Raw genomic sequence first — 8,551 nt, 5'->3', positions numbered from 1 at the left:
TCATGTTATAATATATATCAGTCATAGGGGACATTTTTCTCGCATTGAGTACTTTTATTTTCAATACTTTAAATAAATTCACCTCATTATACTTACATACTTTTACTAAATTATCAATGCAAATATCCATGCAACTAGACCTAATTTAAAGTGATAGTAATTTAAGTAAGTAATTTAGAGTGTTTTCATATATTAGTTTTAGGCAGTAACTCGGTCCATAAGAATTTGGCTTGGAAACTGGTGGGTCAACAGTTCAAGTAATGGTGTAGAGAAAATACTAAGTGTGGACTGGTAGCTGGAGAGGTGCCAATTCACCTCCTGGACACTGCCAATGTGCCCTTGAGCAAGGCCTGCTCAGGCTTGCCTTTCTATGGGTAAATGTTTAACAGAGTGAAAATAATAATAATAAAGTACAACTTCTTCTAAAAGAAGCTGGCTTGAAAATAAAAATTTGGAGCAAAGTAGCACCAAAAAAATACTGTAATACAAAAAAACAAGTGATTTTTACAAATGGGTTTGTCTGATGTTAGCATTATTCCACAATTGGCCACAGTATTCCAAAGCTACAAACAACCAGGCTTCATGGCAGCCTAGCATAAGCACTGCACTGACACTTGCATCACACAAACAGTGTTTGGTCTCAATATTTAGTAATGGCTTTAAACTTTTTCCATTACAATGTGGTAATATAGCAGTCTTGTGCATCTAACACTGAACTTGTAGTGCTGAGAAGACTTAACTGACACAAGGCTTGTCACTAGAAAAGGAACACTACAGATGGTTAAGGTGTGGCTGGATGCAGGCAGCATTGGCAACTGGTATCTGGTCCCCAATTAAGGAAGCCCTATAGAAGATACCACCAGGGGGCAGTCAACTACAAGGCAGATGGGACAGCAGTGGAGTGTTGAGCAGCCTTGTTCAAGAGCCAGAGAGAGAGCTGCAATAAACTACTTCTCACTACTTGTGTTCCCTTGTCTTCTATCACACCTCCCCTTGAAGCCATTCACCAATCACAGACATTGCAAGTTAGGTGATGGCCATTAAGGGTCCCACAGCTGAAGAAAATTATTCCATCAGGTGGCTCAGAGGTCCCAGAGCTTCTGGAATCAGAGGCTTTACTGTCACATAATGTCTTTATTTTAGATTTAAGGTAGATAGAGATGTCATGGGTTGTAAGCAGTCAGATTGTAAGATTTTCAGAGGCCAAAAGAGGTAAACGTAGGACTATAACAAACAATTATTTCCATCTTTTAATTTGGTTGAGAAAACATGCATCATCCAGGACATGCTGGTACGACAGATACAAGTTTGTCTTTTGTTTCTAGTTCATTTGCAAGCCATCCTTGACGTCTGAAAATATGCAAAACCCAGATGGCACGGTCATTTAGGACATGATTTTTGCATATTATGACGAGACACTTGTCTTAAAATCATGTCCTAAATGACCGTGTACTATTGCAAACAAGTCAAACATTCAACATGGGAGGCCCAGCTGCTCACTGGAGTCATCACATCTGCACAACAGTCAAGGAACAAATACAAACACTCCCTTTTGATTTGGTATGTGTCAGTACACCTGGCAAAGTTTGACATTAGAATAAAATAAGCTTGTATGTATAGGTAGGAGTTTGGGGGGGCATTAGGAGTCACTCTGATTTGGTGGAGGTATGGAGCTCTAGCTTTGGGACAATGGTGGAAAGTAGGATTGTGAGTTTGTGTGAACACATGAGAAAAAGAGCAAGAGACAGAGGAAAGAAGATTGGTGGAGCAATGAAATTGATATGACAATAGTGAAAAAGGTTATTGAGGGGATATCAAAGCCATTAACATACATATGTAAGTTATCATTTCAAACAGGTTCATTCCCAAATAAAATGAAAATAGCTAAAGTCATACCTTTGTATAAACATAGGAGCAAACTCCACTTCACATAATACAGACCTGTCTATACTTCCACAATTCTCCAAAATTCTAGAAAAACTCTTCAACAACAGATTAGACACATTTTTTAAAGGGTGATAGAATGATTATATAGGGTATTTCACCCTTTTCCTTATGGTCTCCTAATGGGGTATGTAACATTGGTTGGGCTGAAAATGGCCTGGTTGATATTTTATTGGCCCTTATGCAAAATATCGCAGCTAGCTAGCTACACTTTCGGCATAACTATAGTATATTTACAGGTTGAATTTCGTCACGCCACTAATATAACATCTACCCCAAGGTCTTACAAAGCTTAAGGTATTTTTATGAACTGAGGGGTCTTGTTAGGAGGAGCAGCTAGCTAGCTATGTGTCCCATTGAATACAATGGGAAATGATTGCGGCTAGCTAACTACACTTTCGGCATAACTATAGTATATTTACAGTTTGAATTTCGTCACGGCATGTGACTCCAGCTCACCCGGGCTTTATCAATGAGACTTGCGGACAAGAGGCGTTTATTTCCCTGATTGCTTGTTTAAATAACTCAACACACATATCCATTATAAGATTAACTGGAACCTGCGGTAAGAGATTGCGGGCGTAACAAGCTCGCTGACCACGCTCTCAGTCACTCACCGGCCGGCCATTTAGCAGGAAGAGGGGAGGGAGAACAGCGAGCTGCAAGCCCTGGAGCTCTGTCAGGGCAGCGGCGTTTGGTAGTCCAGTCACCCAGAAAAGGGTGAGTTTGCGCGGGTATTGAGCACCGTGCTGCCGGCCGTGACGGAGCTCAATCGAGCTCACAGCAGGCTGGGGTCTGTGACGGAGGACAGGCAGGGCGGCGATGTAGCAACCCAGGCAGTACCAGACGCCGAACTCCGACACACAGTCGGACAAAATTTGCAATTAGCCATAAATGTTCGTAAAAAGGCCCATATTTGAGCTTTACATAGTTGATTTCTCGCATAAAAAAGTTTCAGAAGTGAATTTTGCAATGGAATAGCAGAGATCTGCCTGACCTAGATTCAGAAGACTACCTGATCTCAGGTCAGTTGTGTAGCCTATGTAAATGTTGGGGCGTGACTGTTCTTTTAATACACCCATGTGCGTGCCAAAGGTACAGGTATTGGGATGCTTACGTAAGCTTCCAGCTTTGTTGAGATTCGCCCGTTTTCAGCGGCAGTTTCAAAATATGAGATTTTCATAGTAAAGGGGTGTCAATGGGATTTTGAGCTTCTATGTATGTCCTATTTACCCACCGAACTGTCGTTATTCAACTATGACAAGGTAAAATCAGTTTTGCATTATATCACCCCTTTAAGAAAAGCAAAAAAAAGCAAGTTATTCACAGAGAAACTCCATTCAAACTTTAAAACGTTCCACATCTTTCATACATTCAGTGTTGGTCAATTTTAAATCCCGTTAGTACTTTTTAAAATATTCACTCTTCTTTGAGGCTTAAAACAAATGCCTTTCTGCCATTTTTACATTGGTGTGTATGGGATGAAATGTTCAGACTCAGAGGGTAGGGCCCAACTGACAGAGTGGAAAGAGGCAGAAGCAAAATTATTTTTACCTTATGATACCATCCACAGTTTTAACTTTTCATACATTACTTCTACAAAGAAATGTAGGGAATCTTGTGCCCTTTCTAACAATGTGCTCAGGGAGGCAATCTGACTTTCACACGAGGAACAGTGAGCTTCCAAGTGAAGCCATGTCCACCAACTGTCTAGTAACTGTCTCCTGTACTAAAAGGCAAATCACTTAACATCGCTCAAAACAACCCCTCTTTGGGGCCATGCTGTATCGCCATACTTTACAGTTTTTCTTGATTGCTTTGACCTGCTTAAAGAAACTGGGATCCACTCGGTTTTCATCATCACTGTCTCAGCAGAGCAGAAGACACCTATTGCAAATGTGTTAACCCTTTCTCATTGGACTGACACATTTCCCCACCCTTTTGCAGAACAGTAAACAGATGTCATTCAAGCAGTCCAAACTCCATTGTTTTAGCTATAGTAACCAAACAGAAACCATCTGTTCCTAACTATTAGAAACTACCTACATCAGTATGAAATCACTGAAGCACCTGTTTGACACTCCTTCACACAAATCTTCAATTAGCAGTCAGTCTGCAGGCCTTAAAGGTGCAGCGTCTGTGTCGTTCTTTGCGAACATGGATGGAAGAGGTCTAAGACAGAAGAGACTGAGTATCAATAGTGGCTATTTCTTATGCTCTACAGTAATAGATGTTTATAATTTACTGTAATAGATTTTATTTTTATTTTCTTATACTCTAATAGATTTTATTTTGGTTTACATGTATTTTGTGTAATATTTACAGTATTTCAGTTTTCAGCCACAGTTTGAAAATAAGAATCAATGGAATCAATAACATTTGCATCAAAGCATTTCTGATTCTGGATCCAATTCTTTGCATAAGGCAAATTTGACAACAAATGGCACTGGCATGAAAGCTACATACAGAAATAGGCTACAAAAGAGATAGATAGATTTAACATTTATTTATTGAAGAAGAATAACCCCTTGAGATGAACCATCTCGTTTTCGAGGGGGTCCTCGAGTCCAGGTACAGAAATTGACATTGACCTTACAGCGGCAGTCAAACAGAAAAAAAAACAATAAAAAACAACAACTTACTTTACGATAATGGTAAGTGCAAAAATATATAATACATAACTCATACAAACAAGACATTCACTCATACAAGACTCTCCAAAGGTTGCTCACTCATCCCTCAACAAAGTAAACACATGAAATACGTATGTACCGAAACACACATCTAAACACCAGTAAACACATATGCACACATAAATGTAAGGGATAAATGCACCATGCTTAAAACAGGTTTAATTTAGTCCCGTTTAAGGGTATCAACTCTATCAACTCTATCTACTACTGTAAAGTAGTAGTGAAGTAGTGGCCACTAATAATGCTCCAGCATCTGTCCTGACCTGTGCACTCAAACCAGCACATAGATCTAAAAAAGAAATTAATTAATTAAAAACAATTGCATGCATTCTGAAAATGTTGAGCTAGGACATTTTTAAACATTGGAAAGGAAGTCAGTGAGCGAATTGAAATTGGAAGGTTATTCCACTCATAAGGTGCTTTATGTTGAAATGCATATCTTCCTATTTCTTTATTGATTTGAGGAATGAAAAAAATAAATTTGGTTATTGTGTCGCAAGTTATGCAATGAGCTGAATAAGATTAGATATTGTTTTAAATAAGAAGGATAGTCCATATAAATACATTTAAAAAATTAATTGTAACCAATGAAAATGCCTTCTATCTGGTAGGGTCAGCCAGGTCAGCCATAATCCAGAATTGGCAATAAAAGTTGAGAAACAGATAGATAGAGATACTTTATTTATCCCGAAGGAAATTAAGGTGTCCAATAGCTTATACACAACATACATCCACATAGGCACACAGACATATGACATATGACATCCAAGCACACATACTACATAAATACAAATGTGCCCTTATAGTCAAGTTCACTATATATTTTTGTGGGAATGTTTTGGGGATTTGATAAACTATACATTTTTGGAAAGGTTATTGTATAAGGAGTCAGAAAATTAATGTTTGCATTTGCCCAGATGTCTATGTGGCGGCCATATTTTTTTAAATGGCCTCCGTAAAACTTTAATTTGTGATATCTCAGCTTCTGAATGAGGTGGAATGTTGATTTTAACTGCTAAACCCACATTATCAGGGTCAGGGAATCCAATGGTGCTAGTTACAAAGCTACAAGACTTTACCACATTCACCCATAGATGCATAAGTGCGTCAAAAATGACCTGGTGTGGTTGTTTTCTTGCAATATCATTGTAATGAAAAGTTGTTAGCATTTAATATTCCATGTTCCTCAAAAACCATGTTTTTTTATCATCCCATTAAAATATATCCACAATATGGGTAAAAAAAAAAACTACACATCACAAGCAGTTGGTCAGATAACTCTGAGTTCCTTTTATTGACGAGTATAAAATTAGCTAATGTGGATGTTCTGGAACTATCAACATGCATATTTAGACCACATTATGATTAAGCAACCTTTTTAATTAGACAGTTTCTATACATCATCATAATCATCATCGCTTTCATACATCACAGCTTGGGAATCGTCATCGTTCTGGCACTGGCTGCTGCACTGACACGTGTCAGTACAGGCTAAGTCCTTAGCTCTGCAGGAGCACCTCCCAGAAGAGCAGATTTACACTTGCATTAAACCAACTCAAGGATGGCCTTTGGGGCTGGGAGGACCTCTGTGGTCACTGGTTTGAGCATGCTATCCGAGTGTTTGAAGTATCCGTTTTCCAGAGGATCCAGCTGTGGATCCTGCAGAGCAATGGCTACCTGTGCCCATACTCTTATTTGGACATGGACTACCAAGATGTGCTGCTTCAGAGCTCCAAGTGTTGGAAGGAGCTTGTCACTTTCTGCCCTATGTTTGCAGAAGAGATGCCATCGCAGTTGAGGGATTGCCTTGATGTTGATCCCCTTGGGTGAGTAAGCTGCACATATAAAGGATTTCAGGGCTAACAGCATTCCTTCTGTCACATCTGCTCCAAAAGCATCTGCAGAGCTTTGACAATATCTTCATCTGCTTTGAGGTAGACCTGTAGCCAGGTTGCCTTGCCTGTGCGGGAGAACCTTCCTGTGTTATCAGGCCCAGTGAATGCTTGGAAGGCTGGCAAAGCCTTTGCTCTTTCTTTACCTAGAGCTCAGCCTGGTGGATCAGCAGTGTGTCTGCTTCTTTGTGGTTGTGTTCTTCAAAGACAAGGTCTTTGTTGCTCCTAGTGAGCCCAGAAGCAGATGTGATGATCAGCTTGGAGGATCCCTTGTTGTACTCCAGAGTTTTGGCAGCAATATATTCAATCAGATCACTCTTAGTCTTGTCATGGGAGAGGAACCTGCTCATTGGGATGTGTTTGATGTTGGTGTCATCTCTGACTTGAAACTGAATAGAAGCTTTTCCTTGTCTTCGTTTATCTCTAGTTGCACTCTTTAGAGAATCTGCCCTATATGTGTCTAACACAAGGATATCATAGTCACGTGTTAGTTGCATCAGTCTGTCATTGAAGCAGCCACTCAGATCCTTGACTGTCAATACAGTTGCTGTTTTTTGCTCAGCTTCTGCACAAGCACCATACCGTCCACCAGTGCAATCTTCCACCACAACTATCCCAGTATATCAGAAGTCTGAGGAGCAAAAGTCATATATGACACACACTATGCAGTAATATTAGATAGCTTATTTAGCTGTAGTCATACATGTATAAATATGTTGTTGAAATGTGTAACATATTTTCTGAGGTAAAATGAAGATAATACTTACTATACATGTGTTATAACATAAACAATATTCTTAAAAAGGTCCCATGGCATGAAAATTTCACTTTATTTAGTTTTTTAACATTAATATGCATTCCCCCAGCCTGCCTATGGTCCCCCAGTGACGTAAACCGAGCCCTGGGTATCCTGCTCTGCCTTTGAGAAAATGAAAGCTCAGATGGACCGATCTGGAATCTTCTCATTATGAGGTCATAAGGAGCAAGGTTACCTCCCCTTTCTCTGCTTTGCCCTCCCAGAGAATTTGGCCCACCCATGAGAGAGAGAGACATCATGGCTTTCAAACGAACAAAGTGGCAGTTGGTCAAGGCCACATCCCCATCCTTCACCTTGCCCCCCTCTCTCCTCCTCAATAGCTACAGACACAAAAATGGCACATACTAAGGAAAGCTCATTGTGGGACTGGCTCTAGTGGCTGTAATTCTAACCCTAAGGCCTATATAAAAGAGACTTCAGATACAGTATTAGGGGACCACTAAGGTCTATATAAAAGAGACTTCAGATACAGTATTAGGGGACCAATAAGGTCTATAAGAGACTTCAGATACAGTATTAGGGGACCAATAAGGTCTATATAAAAGAGACTTCAGATACAGTATTAGGGGACCAATAAGGTCTATATAAAAGAGACTTCAGATATAGTATTAGGGGACCAATAAGGTCTATATAAAAGAGACTTCAGATACTTCAGGTTCTGGTTCAGGTTCAGGTTCAGGTTCATTTATTTGTACCCGTAGGTAAATTAAGTTCCAGAGAGCAAGTTCAGGCTATTTCTCAAACATATAAACAACAAACACCATACACACAGAACAAAACACTAAAATCACACTAAGACAATTTTCCCATCTTATTGCTATTCATAAAATTAATCACTACTGGGACAAAGCTATTTTTATATCATTTTGTTGTACAACGCTGTACTCTAAGCCGTCGATTTGACGGCAGATACTGGAACTCATAATACAGCGGATGAAGCTGGTCACTCATGATTAAAATACCCATGCGCTGTACCTGCCTAGTATACAGCGAAGCTGGGTTCAGTAGTGGTTCCCCAATCAACCTACTGGACCATTTCACAATCTGGTTAATAGAGTTCCGGCTCTTTAAAGTTAAGTTCCTGTACCAAGACACCAGAGAAAAAGAGAGTACGGATTCAATTAAAAACACGATAAAACATACTCAACAATGTTTTCTCAATTTGAAATTTGCACAGTTTCCTTAAAAAGAACAGACGTTGATGC

Source organism: Perca flavescens, chromosome 15, assembly GCF_004354835.1.
Source record: "Perca flavescens isolate YP-PL-M2 chromosome 15, PFLA_1.0, whole genome shotgun sequence".
NCBI lineage: Eukaryota > Metazoa > Chordata > Actinopteri > Perciformes > Percidae > Perca > Perca flavescens.
The sequence above is the reverse complement of the archived record's forward strand: the minus strand, read 5'-3'. Positions refer to the sequence as shown.